Source organism: Excalfactoria chinensis, chromosome 2 (genome assembly GCF_039878825.1).
Source record: "Excalfactoria chinensis isolate bCotChi1 chromosome 2, bCotChi1.hap2, whole genome shotgun sequence".
NCBI lineage: Eukaryota > Metazoa > Chordata > Aves > Galliformes > Phasianidae > Excalfactoria > Excalfactoria chinensis.
In genome coordinates this window covers 137296455-137314198 of record NC_092826.1, presented here as the reverse complement: position 1 = coordinate 137314198, position 17744 = coordinate 137296455, and positions in this window count along the sequence as shown.

Genomic DNA, 17744 nt, shown 5'->3' with positions numbered 1-17744 from the left:
CAGCAGATGGCTCCAGCCCAAAACGCTCCGGGTTCCCTCACTCCATAAATGATTTGACTAAGCCGGCCGTGAGCTTGATGTAATTGAATAGGTTTCACTCCTTTCCCTCTCCCTCACGCAGTTTAAGGGGAGGCATCCAGGGGGACCGAGCTGTTGCTGGATAGAACCTCTAACTCCCGCTTGCCTCATCACTTTGGGAAGCAGCGTAAGTCTATCCTAAGCCACCTGGAGTAGGGAAGGAGGTTGCCTTTCTCTGCGCCTTCCCTTTAACTCTTGCAGCTTAATAGCAATCTGGTAACTTGGCGCGTTGGAAATGTTTTGGCTCCTGCCCATCGGGGATGTGTGTAATGAATTCTTGCGCCGCAGATGCGTTTCTGAAAGAAATCACATGTGTTTACCTTGGGAACCAGGCACAGGGTTCCAGGACACGAGGTTGAAGTATATCAGGTACTCGGTGACAAGCAGCTCCTTTAATGCCTCCTGGTTTAAATGGGAATCAATTAGGCACCAATTACTTCTGCAGATTCCTTCCAAGAGGTTTCTCTCTTCTGAATTCATTTGATGCCCCAGGAATCCGGCTGCAGTGATTTCAATTCTAGGGTGTTCCCAAACAATATAACAACCATCATGTGTGCAAAAGCCTTTCTCCATGGAACAGCTCTCCGTTGATGGGTGTGCTGAGGACCTGCTCCTAAATTCTGCTTCCTCTTATTGCTCCTTATGAAGCCTGGCAGGAGAACGAATGGAGTTATGTGGCTCTGCATGCACTTTCATGTGTTCTGGTGCAAATGCAGCCTAGCAGCCCTCAGCACGTTTGTGGAGAGGAGCAGGAAAGTGAATGTGTTGCAGACACGTAGCTATGCTGCGTCCCTAAAGCTCAGTGCCACCAGTGGGTACCAGCGAGGTATCCAAAAAGTTCATCTGCAGAGCAGCAAGGTTGCAAATCATAGCCCTGGGCTGTTCCGTTTGTGTTCCTTCTTTAATGATGTAAGCATTCGTGTTTGCAGTGGGGAGAAAAAAAGGGGAAGACACTTGGCTTTTACCTAACTGCTGCTATTTTGGGCTGTGCCAAGGCTGCTGCAGGATGTGAACGCATATCCCCCAGCGCTGACCCAATTCTTGCGTGACTAAGTAAGTTCTGTCTAAGCTGAAGTTCTCCCGTGCTTTCTGTTTGATATAATATCCTTTCTCGCTTCCTGCCCCAAACTGTAGTATAAGGCTGTTGAGTGCTGTGAGACATCTGTCAAGCTTTCTCTCCCATAGCGATGGCTGCGTTATTGAAGGTGGATGAAATCATTCCTATACTTAGTTTGCAAACTGGAAGGGAGTGATGGCATCTCAGTTGTAAAGAAAATAAGTTGCTCATAAAATGGGTACTGCTTCCCAGCAGGATGCTGGAGCCGCTCATGGACTTACATGCAATTTCAGCACAAAGATGCAAGCTGCAAGGCTGCAGCAACCCATAGTAGCTCCTCCTCATCCTATTCTACATCTCCTGCTATATGAAATCCCACCTGACTGGTAGAACCATCCACTCTGCAGGGTAGGTGCTGGGGTCTGCTATAGAAAAGGCTTTCCAACAAGCGATCTCCGTGACTCAGTGGGTTCTGACATGTCCAAGCACTGCCTCAGGTTTGGGTTTATATCCCTTCAGGTTCAGCAGATCTTGGGCTCCTTTCCAGACTTGGTGCATGGATGTTCCCAGCTTCTATTCCGGTGTAGAAGGTAGGTGGCAGCAGCAGCAGCTCTGCTTTAGGAGGAAAAGGTGAGTTTTGTACTTGAAGATAAAATCTGTGGGCCTCATCCTAGAGGAGAGAGCTGAGTGTTAAGACCCAAGAGCTGTGGCACTCTTTGGCACACTTCATATACCTGTTGACCACATGGGAATACTGCAACATGTCATCCTGGAGAGGAGAGAGAATTGATCTGGGATGGGGTCAGATGCAAGGCAAGCCCCCAGCTCTCATTGTGACCATAAGCTTCAGCGCTGCATTTGTCTATCTACCAAAAGAAGAGAGTTTGCATATCACTGAATCATGGAGTGGTTTGGGTTGGAAGGGACCTCAAAGCCCATCCAGTCCCTGTGAGCAGAGATTCCTTCCACTGGATCAGGTTGTCCAGGGCTCCATCCAGCCTAGCTCTGAATTATACTCATTAATGTGGTGTTAAGAAAACCAAACTCGGAATGCTGAGCGTGACAGCAGCATGCAGTGGCCAGCGGTGACGATCAACCAGAAGGCACAGGTTTTAATGCTTCATTCATCCAATTGGGTGTGAATACAGTGAGAGCAAGTTGTATGGATGATTTCTTTTTTTCCTAGTAGTCTTTGCATGCACTTTCATGGCTGAATGCAACTTTCCACGCTGCCTTTGTTCCATGACTCACCTGCCCTGCCCAAACGATGGGATAAACATCTCCAAAACTTACAAAGTGAAAGTGAAGAGGATCTGCTTTCAGTTGTTAGGCAAGCGTTCGTCAGCGATGCTTTTTAATGTGTACATGGACCTTGAAACTTGTGTCCTCCAAGCAGTATTTGCAAGGTGATGCTGGTGAAAGACGTGGGGCTGAAAGCCTTGGTGAGTTCTACTGCCTGTCTGCAGACAGACCCAATTTAGACTTTCTCAGGTAAGGTCAGAACTATCCCAGAATGCGTTATGGACTCGTCTGGTGCCTGAAGACTGAGGAAAGGAGCACAAGAAATATCATGCATGTGGCATTTGCCATTGAAACTGCAGGAAAGCCAAAAAAAGTCACTGGGGACATTCTGCATTTCCATCTCAACTTCCCAGAAAGCTTAGAGAAAATCGCGATAGTTTCCTGGATAGAACTAAGATTCTCCACCCTGCAACTGGCCCCTCTCAGGTGGAGTCTAAGGGTTAAGAGAAGGACTGAGGGAGCTTGGTTCAGACTTGGCTCTAGGTGTGTACATCCAGCCTGCTGTGTTCAACTCCACTTCAGCAGGATCTGACTCCCTGAGAATATGACCTTCTTTCTCTAACCCATTTCCGATTCTGAAGGTAACCAAAGCATCTACAGGGGCGTAGCCAAAGCCACGTGTTATAATCAAAGGATACTAGCTGCCAATTCAAACAGCATTTTGCATTTCTTACTGTATTCCTGACAAAAGAAGCTCCAGCTTCTTCAGGCATATTGGTGAATAAAGAATGAGCAGCCATCGAGCCCGAATTTCTTTGTATTTCTTCCCATCCGCCCACACGGAGCTGGATTGTAGCTGACAGAGATCAGGGGAAATGGAGACTGATTTACTGCAGTTGGGATCCATCCCATTAGCCATAAACTTATCTGCATGCATCAAGTGGAAACCTACAGTTTTTCCTTTACATCTGTCACGAGGGGGAAGAAATCACAGAAACAATCAAAACCCGTCTGTTTACACATGTTTTGTTTTATAAGTGGACTTGTATAGAAAGTTGCAGCACCGCAGTACAGACAGCTCGCATAAATCTCTTATCACAAAAGCCATATGTCCTCATTTCCTCATCTGCAGTAAAATACCAGCAGCAGTACTTCGATAATTAGGAAGCTGGAGGTAAACCACTCAGCATCCAGCACTAGGAAAGGGTACGTGGGTGAAGGTTATAAAACACAAAACAGAACAGTTGGGTTACAAGCCGTCCATACAGCTTTCCATTGCGTGATTGCTATTTGTGTGTTAACAGCCCAGTTCCTCCTTGGATGGGGCGACTGGAGAAACTGGAAATATCTGAGAGGTGCCTGATCCTTGTGTTGGGTGGGCTCTCAACTGGCAGGCTGTCCGTGTTGCCTTGCTGGGCATCTATCCTTCCTTTGGAATAGCTCAAAAACAGGGCCCACAATGCAGTGAGCTGACTGCTGCCATCTAACTCCATCTGGTGTGATCTCCAGACTCACGAAGGGGGACAAGAGCGTCCCTGGATGATCCTGTGGAAAGCCTTCCTATCAGGTGGATGCTATGGTGGGGGTTCTCAGTACCCTACATGGAGATAAGAAGGTTTCACTAGGGAAGAAGGAGCAGAAGGGTTCCATGGGACCACTCAGACATTTCTTGGCCTTTCCCTTACCAAATTCTTGGGCAATTGTCATCTGTGGCCCTTGGTCAGCCCTGGTGGGCAAAGTCAGTGTCACCCACTAACTTTTAAGCTGACCCATGTGTTTCCATAACAGTGATCTGAGATGGATGACAATTAACTGTGTGCATAACGCTAGCGCACAAAAACAGCGCAGCTGCCCTTACGGCATGTCCACGTCCTTCCAATTTCTTACTTTGCCCAAAAAGGAGACATTTCCTAAATTTCACATCAACCAGGGATGGTGAAATGCCCTTTTGCCCAATGTGGTGTGCTTTGTGTAAGGGGTATTTATTTAATCCATCTGAAACTACAGGAGAAAAGAGAGAAATATCCCGGCAGCGAGATAAGATGATTATCTTCCTGGCAAACAATAGGACCATGGTCAGCATTAAAAATAATTTGATTGCAAATAGGAAGCCTAGTAAAGCAGCAGGAATAGAGGAAACATGACTAACTTTTTTTTTAGCTTGTCTGAACTCACACAGCAGAGTTTTGCAAGCGCCGTCACTTTGAAATATAGATCTGTAGAAAACCCATGGGGGGAGGATGGCAACAGGCCAACCGCAATAGTACAATAGGGGCAAGTTAATGCTGCTTGTAGATCCAACCTTAGTAGCTAACTAGCAACAGGCATGAGCTATTTTAGGTATAATTTGGTGGGGGCCACGCTGAATATTATTTGGGGAGGAGTGGAGAAAGTAAAGACACTCTTCTTGGCTCTTTTTTTGGGTTCCATTCGTTTGCTGTTCTCCTCAGCTGAACCTGCAGGACCAGGACCATGCAGGTTTTAAGCCTGCAAGCAAATGCTTCATATCCTTGGCCAAAATTGTTGTGTTTTATTTTTCTCATCTCCAACAAATAATCTTTCTCCATTCAAGGGAAGGAGGAGGTGGCTGCATGACTATGAGGACCATAGGATTCGTCTCCAAGAGAAAATTCCCATAGATGTGAAGCCTACGCAAGGGGGCTAAAAGAGACATTTCCTCCTAATGATGACAACCCAGCAGAAGTGTTTGTGTGATTGCCAGAAATGCTGTGGGCTGAACTACCAGTCCCCTAAAACATAACGCACAGCAACTTCCATCCAGTGAGATGTGAAAAAGAAAACGCTGCATGGCACAGCTACTCCACCATGGCAGAAGTGTAACATCTTCCTCTGGCCCAGAAAGTGCTTGGATCTACTGCAGATGTGCTGGTGAGCTGGGTAACCTGTGGTACCTACCTAGGCTACAGTTCTTCTTGTCCTGCATGGCAGAAATGGCTTCATGTCTACTGATTTAATCCGACAGGCAGTAACGTTTGGATCTGATTGTACCCTTCCTTAGATGTTGTTGTCCAGAATATTCTGTGCTTCTATTAGCATCATTAAAGATGGGTCTGTAATACAAAGGTGGGCAGCACTCAGAATGCGCTGTGTGATGTAGAAGCGATGTTACATCCATTTTACAGCAGAAGGAATTGAAGCATGGCGTTGAAAGGACCCATTTTAATAATCCAGGAGGAAGTCTGAATCAGAACACAACAAAGAAAGACATGACGTTTCCAGAGTCTAACTGTGACCACAAAACCACAAATTCTTGTTTTGCTTTGAAAGCCTTTTGAACTGAGTTTTCTATCAACTGAGGGTTGGAACAAGTCTTTGGTTGGCTCTGGCAGTGCTATGTTGGATTACATTAACCAAGGATCTGATTATACTTAAATGACAGTAAGCTATTTAATTGCAAATGTGCATGTCTGGTCCTTTACCCGGGTAGATGTTTCTTTTGTATTTTAAGGGTATTCCTCATATGAGGGTGTGTTGCAAGACTATATGGCAGCCATAAGCAATAGCTGACGGTAAATGGTATTTAAGCCGCTTGGCAGAACTCAGACAGGTCCAGAAACTGTAGGTGGAGCAGAACTCAAGGAGAGTCATTGGATTCCTGATGGAGGAAATACCGCTGAAAGGCAGAAGAGGAAATGACAGATTTAATGAATGGTGATCACCAGCTGGCCTACAAAGAGCAACCAGCCTGTATGCTTTCCTACAGAAACGGTCGTAGCAGCACCAAAGACAGATTGGCCCCACACAGAGCCTGCTGGCAAAACCCCTCCAAACCAAAAGGCATGGCAAGTGACACCAGTAAGACCCTCAGAGGGGCTGCATCCTCCTACTTCCAACACAGATTATAGGCCTTCTGCAGTCAGAACATCAAATCAGTGCCTCTACAATGGGTGTTAATCAGAGGTTCTGAAAGCTGAAAGGTAGATCTAGGTGGAATAACAGATATGAATGAGAAAAAAAGGTGTTTAATGCTGCAGACAGGATTTAGCATGCTACTAAAGAAAATGAGATTATACTTGTCATACCCTGCCTGGACACAGCAGGATGGGTAACAGAGTCACTGTCTTTGAGCAGTGCCACACCGTATGCTGATCATGGAGGTTTTCTGCTTTTATGAAAACAGCTAACGATGACATGATGAAGGATTCTGCAGAGGGCTCAGGGGGAGACTCAGTAAAACATCAAATAATGATGTCAGACTTTTCATGCGTGGCAAACTTAAATGCAAAAGCAGCCTTCTCACGGAGACTTAAAAGAAGCAACAGTTGGGACCGGTTTCCAAAATGAGAGAGGAAATTATCCAAGCCCGTTTTGTTGTTTTAGCTGCTTGAAACACTGTCTGAATGAAGACGGTGCTATGCATCATGAATGAATGAATGAACATGGACATCGATGGATGACATGTCAGCCAATGAAATCAGTGATGCAATAACACAGCAATGCTGAAGGCGTTTGTCCGGGGGATGAAAGCTTTCTGGCCCTGGAGGAAGATCAAGCATCAGCATTTAACATAATCAGAACTTCTTGAAAGAGTACCCAGCCAATGTTCAATGGTCAACGTCCATGATACTGTTTGCATTGTTACTCAGATCACAAGAGCTACTGCTATATGCACCATCTCCAGTGCTGTCCTGTTCAACAGGAGGCTGGCACGAGTGAAGGAGACTTCTGCTTTCTCTTGTCTCAGTGCTTCAGTGCAGCCTGGTTCCGTCTAGGAAGGCATAAATGTTGGCATTTGTATGTTGTTGTGGAGAGGAGAGGAGAGGAGAGGAGAGGAGAGGAGAGGAGAGGAGAGGAGAGGAGAGGAGAGGAGAGGAGAGGAGAGGAGAGGAGAGGAGAGGAGAGGAGAGGAGAGGAGAGGAGAGGAGAGGAGAGGAGAGGAGAGGAGAGGAGAGGAGAGGAGAGGAGAGGAGAGGAGAGGAGAGGAGAGGAGAGGAGAGGAGAGGAGAGGAGAGGAAAAAGCTTGGCTCATCTCCAGCTCCTCTGTCATGAAACTGGCTGGCTTTTTGACTGATTTGTTCTGCATAAGCCATAAAAGGACAACCTCGTTGCAGAAATGATGAGGTGTAATTCTACAGCTCTGTTATCCAAGATGGTACAACAGACATTTCTCCCCGTAACACTCACCTCCCGAATAAACAAGAGTTGATAAACTGCTTTAATGAATAAAAAAGGTTACTTGAAGCAACAAGGGGAAGAGTACAGCTAAATGATTACAGACCTGGAGTTGGGGGCTGTGCAAGACCTGGTATCCTGCAAGGCTGTCTGAGAAACAAAGGGACTGCATGCCTGTTCACACTGCAAGCAGCAATGGTTGGCCATTGGCTACCCTTGCTGCCTAGATTCCCTCTAGCTCTGGACAGGCCCTGGCTATGCAATTCTTTTATGGCAGATCCCCTGCAGGTCTGCATCAAAGTTCACAGATCTCCTCCTACATCCCCTGAATTAACTGACAACTTCAGGGCTCCAGGAAGGAAACTGTTTCTTGGAAGATACTGAAAAGAACAAAAATGAGCATGAAAAAGCCTGTTCTCCTCTACACTGGCATGAAGAGTGGTGATATTGCAGCAGTCTGTTGGCAAAGGTTCTGGGCTGCTCAAAGGGAGAATGGAAAGCTGGAACATCATCTTGGAGTAAAGAGACAGGTGTCAGTGGAAAAAAAAACAACCCACAAAAATAAATAAAGCTTTTGTTCTCATTGACTGTATTCATCTGAATGGAAAATCCAGACAGGGAGACTCCAGAGCCCACAGCTCACAATGCCAGGCCTCCTGGTTTCTAATTGTGGAACAAAGTACTCCTTGCTGCTGCTTTTCCTAAGCGTCTCCCTTACACGCATTGTCAGAGCAGCTGCATACGTACAGAGTGTATGGGTATTCTTGCTGCTCGTGCAGAGTGAATTCCTGCAATGTTGTGCACCTTGGATCCTTTGTAGAGATAGAAAGCTGGCAGAGACTCACTGATGTTAAATCCACTTTTGTTTCCCCTTTGGCATCTCATGGGTTTCAGATCTTCTCTCTCCTATTTATTCCCGCCGCGCTGGTTTCTGATGAGTGGAAAGCAGCCTTCTTTGCCAATGGGAAATCAGTCCTTTTCAGCCCCTTTTCTTGCATGCAAACTAAATGAGACCTTCTGAGCTGCAGTGCAGGTGGGTGACTGTCCGACGGCTATGAGTAAGCTACAAGAGGATGTCATTATTGCCAGACTTGGCTCAGCTTAATGGCAGCCACAATGCTGTGGGGTAAACCTGACTGCAAACAAAAGTGTAGCCAACTGCACTGCTTGTCCTTGTCCAAATGAAGGCAGACACGGAAGGCTGGTAAACTGGATTCATAAAATCCCTTCAATTCTGACATGGTGAGGGGAGATGGTTACCTCTGTAGCATATGCATTGTGAGCTGACAAGTGATTTCCTTAGGTGCAAGCCAAAGTTTTGGCTCGACTTTCCTTTCACCAAACATGAGGCCTCGGCAATGAGTCACCAGTTCTTATAGAAGGCTGCAGTCTGCTGAGCCAGGAAAAGGAGAGCTTGTTGCATAGAAAGGGGATCAGGAGATTATGTGTCATGTGGGTCACATGGGAAATCAGCATCATTTCCTATAGCCAGTATATATTGCATGCAGGGGACCTGCAGGCCTGGAGGAGGTGGAAATAACACCAGGACTCCCCAGAACTGTGTGGGTTTGGGGTACCACAATCCGGTGAGCATTTAAGAGCCATGGTAGTGCCACTTGAAGCTCTCATCCAGCAATTCAGATATGTAATGAAGCAATTTGTTCTCATAAACCTGGATCTCCCGTCATCATATTAGTCCCTTCTCCATCCTCTTCCCATTCCTGAAGGGCTTAAACAAGGGGAGGATATGGCTGGAGACCTCCACCAGGGAGCCACACATGGTATTTCTTTATACATTTCCTCTCATTATATGAGCACTTGAATGCAAAAAAAGACCCCAAGGGACAGTTTGGTGAGTAATCCAGGCTGAGGAAGGGATGTGTGAGCACTGGTACCCTACATCAAATGATGGAAACTGTAGGATGAGGCAAGCCTTTTCACTTTGCTTGCTGCCATCAGTGTTGGGAATCAGAGAATCATTCAGGTTGGAACTTTGAAGGAAGTTTCAAGTCATGGTTTACATTTCTCCAGCACAAACCTCAGATTACAGAGTACTTTGTGAGTGTTTGACAGGGAAAGGCACAGTCACATATCAGGCTTCTTACAGGGCTCTGCACCCACCTCAGGCCAACCTTCTCCAACCACAGAGTCTCCTTTGGTCTGTTGTCCTGGGTCCACAGCTGGGCAGTCTGTGGGGCTATAAGGTAGGAAAGAAGTTTAGTTGACTCTGTCACTAACACAAGGAAAGAATTCCTCTGATGATCCCACATGAAAATGGAGCGGGGTCTGCCCACAAACCACCGCTGCCTGTGAAAGAGATGGAAAGAGAGTCAGTTCAGGAATCCCAGACTGTATGTGTGAGGCTGAACAGATCGAACAGGCTGACTTTTAGGTAGCAGCCTGGCTTTCTGCCTGGTCGTCCTTTCTAAGGCTTCCAGGGTGGCTGAAACGTGGGCAACACAAATTCTGCCTCAGTGGCTTGCAAACTGTGTGCAAAAAATGTGGGCTGGTCAAATCCTGCCTGCTTTCCACAGGCTGCTCCATAGAAAACAAGCGTATGGGTGCCTGTAGGCCAAGACTCGGGGCTTCTATATACACACACAGCAGTAAAATCAAACCTAATTCAGGCCAGACTTCTGTGTTTGCAGCACCCTGGCTGTGAGGAAGGGGAAGCTGGAAGACACGGTGCATGATGTAATTCCTTCATTGGGCTGCGTTGGTGTTGTGGCTTTCCACGAAGAGGCAAAGGAAATAATTGAGTGACATTGCTAGAAGATAAAAATAGCAAGGTTTCTTCCACAACCAAACGGTGATGTGGATCCTGTATGTTCAGAGCCTCTCTTGTCTGTGTCCAGTCCTCTCCTGGCTCCTTGGGGAACAGGGAGCAAGCTGCCAGGAGGCATACTGTGCTATGTGTGGGAAAGAGCTGGAGAACCTCTGCTATGAAGACAGGTGGAAGGAGCTGGGCTTGGTTAGCTTGGTTAGCTTGGAGAAGGGTCAAGGGAGATCTTATTGTGGCCTTCAAGTACATAAAGGGAGCTTCAAAACAGGAGGGAGACTGTCTTTTTACACAGTCTAATAGTGATAGGGCAAGGGGGAATGGCTTTAAACTAATAGAAGGGAAATTGAGGTTAGATAGGGGAAATTTTTCATTGAGAGGGGTATGAGACCCTGGCACAGGCTGCCAAGAGAGCTGTGGGTGCCCCATCCATGGAGGTGCTCAAGACCAGGGGCAGCCTGACTGGTGGGGCGCAATTAGCCCATGGCAGGGATTGGAACTGGTGGATCTTTAAGGTCCCTTCCAACCCAAGTCTATACCTCGTTCCATGCAGCACTGGACCTTGGTGTAAGAACAACCACAGAGACTCAGGCAAAAGGTCTCATCTGACTCCATGCCTTTATCCTGACAGTGGCCCATTGAAAACCTGGGGCTTATTTATCAGCTTTATATGCATCCCTGAGGTTGCGAAAACTATTTCGATGCATCTGGTTATTGATGCGTCCCTTCAGACCAACTTTTCCTTGCATTCACCTCCCCCATATTCTAGCATTAGCACCACTGATGGGTGAAGGTCTGCCTGCAGTGACCATCCTTCCATTATTGTCACCATACAGAAGCGGCTGCCATAAAATCCTACTCAGAGATGTCTGAGATCAAAAGATGCTGCATCCCCAAGGCAGAGTTTGCCCTTTGGGGGTCTCGCTGAGCCCCTGATCCTTCCTACAGGAAAGGAAGGTACATTCCCTGTGCGGTGCAGCTGAGTTGAGAATGAGACAGCAGCGTGAATTCTGGGACACAGCAACTAGTGTATTTTCTTGCCTGCATGCTCCCCCTTGTACACACAGCTGTGCAAGTGGGTGAGGCTGCAATTTCACTTCCTAATAATGTTTCCTCAGCTCCTGCGTAGCGCTTTAAAAAAGAGAGCGAGAATTATTTCAGTCTTACAGTGAAACAAACTAAACCCAAAAGAAGTCATCTGGGAACTGGAAACGTAAAGCAGACACATAGGAACCTGGTTCAGCAGCCATCCCTCTTGAGTGAGTTTTTTCTTCCATCAGCATTAGGGAACTGGGGCCGTTTTTTGGGCTTCTTTACCTTGATCTGCCCTTTTTTTACTCTCCCTTCCCACATCAGCAGCAATTAAGTTCCTCCATTTTGGAGGATTGAAAAGTAGCCTGACGGGCTGCAAATGCAGCTGGGGTGAGGAGCAACTGAACCAAGCTGCTGCCCACAGCTGTAAGCGGATGTTATGGCCAAGCAATTGCAGCTACTTCTTGCTCCCTCACTTTGGTGAGTGAAGCTGATGCTGACTGTACTAAAGCTGTGCATCCTGACTGCCTTGGAACCTCTTCCTGGTTTAGAAACTGCCTTAATTTGCACAGAAATGCTGATTTCCAACAGACAAAAGGCTGTGTGAGCAATGTGTGCATCCAGAGCACTCACCAACACGGCTGCTAAGGAATCCTTCCAGCTGTGCTACAGAAATCCCTGCATCCTGCTGAGCTAGAACAGCCCACTAGCACTTATAACCTGCACTGTGAAGGGGATCAGGAGATGGAGATCATCTGGATGGATGTCCAACCACCTGCTATGTGCAGGATCACCAACCAGCAGCCCAGGCTGCCCAGAGCCACATCCAGCCTGGCCTTGAATACCTGCAGGGATGGGGCATCCACAGCCTCCTTGGGCAACCTGTTCCAGTGCATCACCACCCTCTGTGCGAAAAACTTCCTCCTAAGATTCATTCTAAACCTCCCCTGTCTCAGTTTAAAACCATTCCCCCTTGTCCTATGACTATCCAAACATAATGCCTTCTTATTGAAGATCTTAGACTCTCATGCTGGGGGGAGCAGAGTAAAACCGAAGGCTGAAGCTGCAGCAGCAGGACCCAGCTCAGCCTAATGCTGAGAACACGTGGAGCGTTTTCCCAGCACAATCCCAATGCGAAAGAATTTTCCAGTGCTACTCCAGGTCAGGTTTTCTTATTGGCAACCAGCCTTGTGCTGCAGTGGTTTCGTGAATGGCTCCACCTGGTGGATCCGAGGACCAGAGAAGCTCTTTGAAGAAGACCAGCGTACACCCCACTTATTTCTGAGTTTTCCTTTCACTGTGCAGCTGGTCCACAAGCACAGCACCGATTTGGACCTAATGGAAGGAGCCTGCTGGGTTCAAACGGCAGCACAAGGTTTGATTCCCAGTTTTCCTGCCCTGTTGGGGATTTTCAGCACGTCACTTGCCTGCTGTGGCTCCTCAAACAAGAGCCATGGGCATATGCACAGAAGTACATAAAAGGGAGAGCAGCAAATCAGAGCACGTACTGGTATGACCCTGCATGATCCCTGTGGCTTGTTTTCTCTGCAATGGAAGCTGCTATCTCGCACATAGAAGGGAGTGATTTGTTAACTTTCTTCTTAATTCATGTTTGTTCTTCCTGTGCTTGCTGTCTGGTTCCTCTGGGGCGCACTGTGCACTGATCAATCTGCCTCTGACATCTAGAGGCTTCGGGCACGTTATAAGTAAAGGTTATTAATGTTAGTTGTCATTTATTATTGCGGGGAAATTGTGGTTCATAATTTGTGAGGCTGATCCCTGGAAATCAGCACCATCCCTCTCTGTATGGTTACAGTGGGCTGGATGAGAAGGAAGGAGAATGTTTTGCAACTAAAAGCCGGAAGGTTTCTCATGCCAGTGATATGAGCATGGCTCCACAGTGTCAGAAGGACCTCTGGCTGCAGTCCTGCAAATGGTCTGCACTTGCTGAGCTATCTGGCCATGAACACAGCACCATAGAAAAGGGGAGGAGAAGGTTTGGAAGTGGGCTGACTGCATCCAGCCTCGTGACTTGTGCTCTTCTTCTTTACTGGCTCTATTTGCTTGCCTGTATATTGTACTGAAGGATTCTGCACTGCTGGAGGGCAGCTGGGGTCTGTGAAGATGCCTCTGTTGTTGGCCTTGAGCTCGCTCTTGCATCCAGATGCAATGAATTGGAGCTTTGGCATAGACAAAGAACTGACCTAGAAATCCCCTCGTGTAGCAGTGCTGGGGGACAGAGTTTGGGATGGGAGAGGTCACAGTGTTGGCAATGAACTGGGTATTGAGGATGTGCTCAGGTAGGTAGCTGGCACTGCGGCAAAGTGGCCAAAACCCATAGAGGTCACTCGGGTGGATAATGACAGGACGAGGGGGAATGGTTTTAAACTGAGACATGAGGTTTAGGTGAGATATTAGGAGGAAGTTTTTCACTCCCCACAGTGAGGAGGGATCAGAAGGAGGCTTCCTGATGTACTGCCCTTGCACTAGAGGTAAGAAAAGCTCTGCAGGTGATTCATGCAAAGTTTGCTCTCACGGTAGTCATCCATGTGTAAGCTAGATAGGCTCGAGTCAAGAATTGGGATGATGGGAGAGTTATGTGAAAATGCTCTGTGTAAATACACCTTACAGTGTTGATGGGCGCTATGGTAACAAATCACTACATCAGTCATTGAACCTGACTGGCCTCATGTTTAGGGCCATGATTGAACTGCTATAGAGCGACAGCTTTTGATTCATAGAATCACAAGGTTGGAAAGGACCTACAAGATCATCTAGTCCAACCATCCTCCCATTACCGTGGCTGCCACAAGATTTGTGGTCCTGAAGTATGGCAGGAGGATTTTCTTATTAAGAAATGGATTGCTGTATGTATGTATGGATTGTAATGGAATGTATGCTGTATGTATGTATGGATTGCTGTATTTGGAGAGAAAAGGGACTGTCCTGCAATGTGGAGAGGAAGAGAATCCAGGCATCAAGGCATGCCTGAGTTCACCAGAAAGTCTGAGACGGAGCAGGAAGTGACCCAGCAAAGTGAATCCCAAGACTGGATATTCTTTCTGCTGCACACTGCAAAGGAACCAGAGTGGGATTCACTGAAATGCAAGTGCCTGCACATGAAATGGAGGCCTGAACTCTCAGCAGAGCAACAGATACCTACTCCGTATGGTCAGGAAACCCTACAGCCAGCCTCTGTGTTGGGTGAGCTGTTCTCCATGTGATTCACCTGCCCACACCTAAGCATACAACACTTTTAGACACCCTCTGTCCTTCACACACAGCTACAAGAAATCTTTTCCTTATCAACAGACGAGACTCTTTGCTTTCCAGGCACAAACCCTCAGAGACTGGAGGGTGGGAGCAAAGAGGTTTGAGCACCTCTGGTGCCACTGAGCCTGCCTGTGTGCCTGCAGTTGTTTCTGCTCTCTGCCCTGAGTGATGGATTGGGATGGTAGCTCTGCCTGAGAAGGACACAGAATATCATCAGTGATTTTCAGGTTAATATAAATGCATGCACTTATTATATAAGTGCATGCATTATATGTACTTCCCAAACCTCATGGAACCAAAGGGTTTCTCCACAGTGAAGCTGTCATCAACCAAACTGTAGGAAGTCTGCAGTAGTAATAATTCTAAACCTTCTCCTGTAAAGTTTTGGGCTTTTTTAAGTCTGTCATAATTGAGAAAACTTTTAAGCATAAATTCTGTTAACAATGCTCTAATTTGCTCACCCCAGAGGCTGGGAAGGACAGTCCAGAAATAGAACATAAGAAATAAATGTGTTCTGACCACTGAAGCCAACGTTGGCACATCTTTGCATGGATCACTCTGGACAAGGGAAGTCATCTAATCAAGAACAGGCTAGTATGGACAAAAGCTGGCTCTGCTTCCAGGCAGCTCCACCCAAGCTGGAGGCATCCTCCTGTGTCTTGGTGAGTCACAGCCCTCCCTGCCAACTGCAGCACCGGTTTCCTGTATGCCAGTCAGCAGCCACAGCCTCAGTTAATAGCTGGGCTGCTCCCTTGGCCCCAAAAGCTTCTTTCCAGGAAGGTGTACACAGGCTAACAGTGCCCAGTTCAGAGACATGGGCAGGAGCACAGTTTCTTTTCTTAGTTGCCATTATCTCTGCTGATGCTGATGGAGATACCATCAGTACCAAACTAAGCTCTGCTGATGCTGATGGAGCCAAACTGAGTTGTGAAAATGGGACTGAGGATGTGAATCTGCAATTCTTCCTTACCAGACTCAGCAGTGCTGATTGAAAAAGACACAATACAAGCTTTACATTAAAATATCTTGTCTGTTTGGATACAAGAAGCCACTGGTATTCAGGTACATTTCCCTCACTGAAGTGACTGGAGGTACAAATAAAGCCATCCCATCCCTACTACTAGCAATTAAATGAATGGAACTTTTTGGAGCTCCTTGAAGTGAGGCTTTGAAATAGCTTTGGCAGCAGAGACCTGGGTGTTGTTACCCTTGCTGTATCACACACCCATGCTGTGAGCAGTGGTGGGCTCACACAGTAACACAGTAAGATCAGCACTCATCCAGCATCCTTTAGAAAGCTGTGCTGGTAGGACTGTGCAGGAATGGTTTTCCAGATAACAGCAAGAAAATCCAGCACATGACTTGAGAGACTTTTCAGCACTGTCCTTCATATGCTAGCTAAAATCCAGGGTGAGAAATCTTTACTTTAGTGCATTTACTCTGCAGATTCAGATGCTGTGCATGCCCTGTGCTCCATAGCAAGGAATTGCCCAGCAGGTGCTGCGTGTCAGTATTGATGGTCCAGCTCCTCTAGCTAGAGAGCCTTGTGTGTGACATCAATTGGCTGTCCAGGAGAAAGGTGCAGCACTGCCAAGGTGCATACGCACATACATAGACATATCGTTGCGTGCCAGATGTATAGATTGAGTCACTAGGGCCATTTTGAATGCCTGGTTTTTGATGGCATCTATCACCTGTGGTTCCAGAAGTGACTTCATGCCGGAGCGAGGCCAGCCTGAGCACGCTCAAGGCAAGCCTCTTATTCAAAGCTAGCAGTGACTAAGAGCTGGGAGTCAGGAACCAAGGCATTGCTCTGAAAGGCAGGCTGCCTTGCCTTCCTTGAATGGCAGTTCTGTAGTCAGACTCAAGGGGTCATGGGAGACTGTAGGTCCTGTTCTTCACATGAAGGAGATCTGGAAGATCTCAAGCTGTAATGATGCTTCCTGGGTTCCTCACCTTTATTCATGCAGGCATTAACATCAGCAGCCTTGCTGGAAGCAGAATTTGGCACTCTATTTGGGAAGCACCAAACTGTAGATTAGACTGGCACAGACTGATCCTTGTGTCCTTCTGTCTCTTCCTTTCAGCTTGTGTCGTGCTTGTATGTTGTTGGAGAGCTTTTTCTTTAACCTGTTGGCATGTCCAGGCTAATATAAGGAAGACATTGGTTTGATGGAGGAGATACAGATAGAGAATGGTAGAGGCTAGCACAGAACTTAAACTGAGTTCACTTGCCAACTAAAAAGGAAGCCAATGCATTTTCCATTCCTGGTACTTTCTCCAAATGCCCACAGAGTGTTTGTCATCCACACAATACAGGCAGGGATGCTGAAGGAACCTCTCTACAATTCACTGAAGCCAAGGAAAAAGCCAGATACTGCTGGTGCCATGAACAGAGAATATCTCAGCTATGATTTAATTCATGGGGTCAGGCCCTGAGGAAATGCCATCTGCCTGATGGAAAAGCCTTCTGCCACCTGGGGGTGGTGAGCTCTCTGTTTAGAGGGGTGGATTTTGGAAACATCACTTTGAGGACTGGTTGTTGTTGTTGTGGTATAGAGAGAACAAGAGAACAGCACTGAACCTGCTCCGTGATCTGCCTGCAAACTTCTTGCTGCCAGAACTGTGCTTTCTCACTGCAGTCACCTCTCCTAGGAATGCACAGAGATCTCACACCCTGTTTGCTATCACTGTTACACCCCTCCCAAGATAGGTTTGGACTGCCCTGCAACTGCAAAGCTGATGTTGGATTTAAGCCACCCTGCTTCCTGTGCAAGGACTTCTTTTGAGGCAGGGGTGAATGTGGAGAGAAGCTTCAGCAAGGGCCAGCTGAGCCCATCTTACTGCAATTAAGGCACCTGGTTATACAGTGCTGGTATTGGCAACCACCCAAAGGACAACAGGAAGTTTAACACCATTAAATAAGGTCCGAATTGTGATGGCAATGTAAGTCTTCTTTGTGTGCCTTACAGTGAACAGTGCAGCAAAGCAGATAGTTTGAGGGGCCAGAGATCAATCTGCTGTGTGGACACAAAAGCTTTGTACCCCAAAAGCACTTCTGTCTTCATCCACTGTCTGCAGAGTGAGCTTGGGAGGGAAGCCCCAGCCTTTGTGTCTCTGTGTTCAGGCACTAATTCTGGGTAGAGGGTT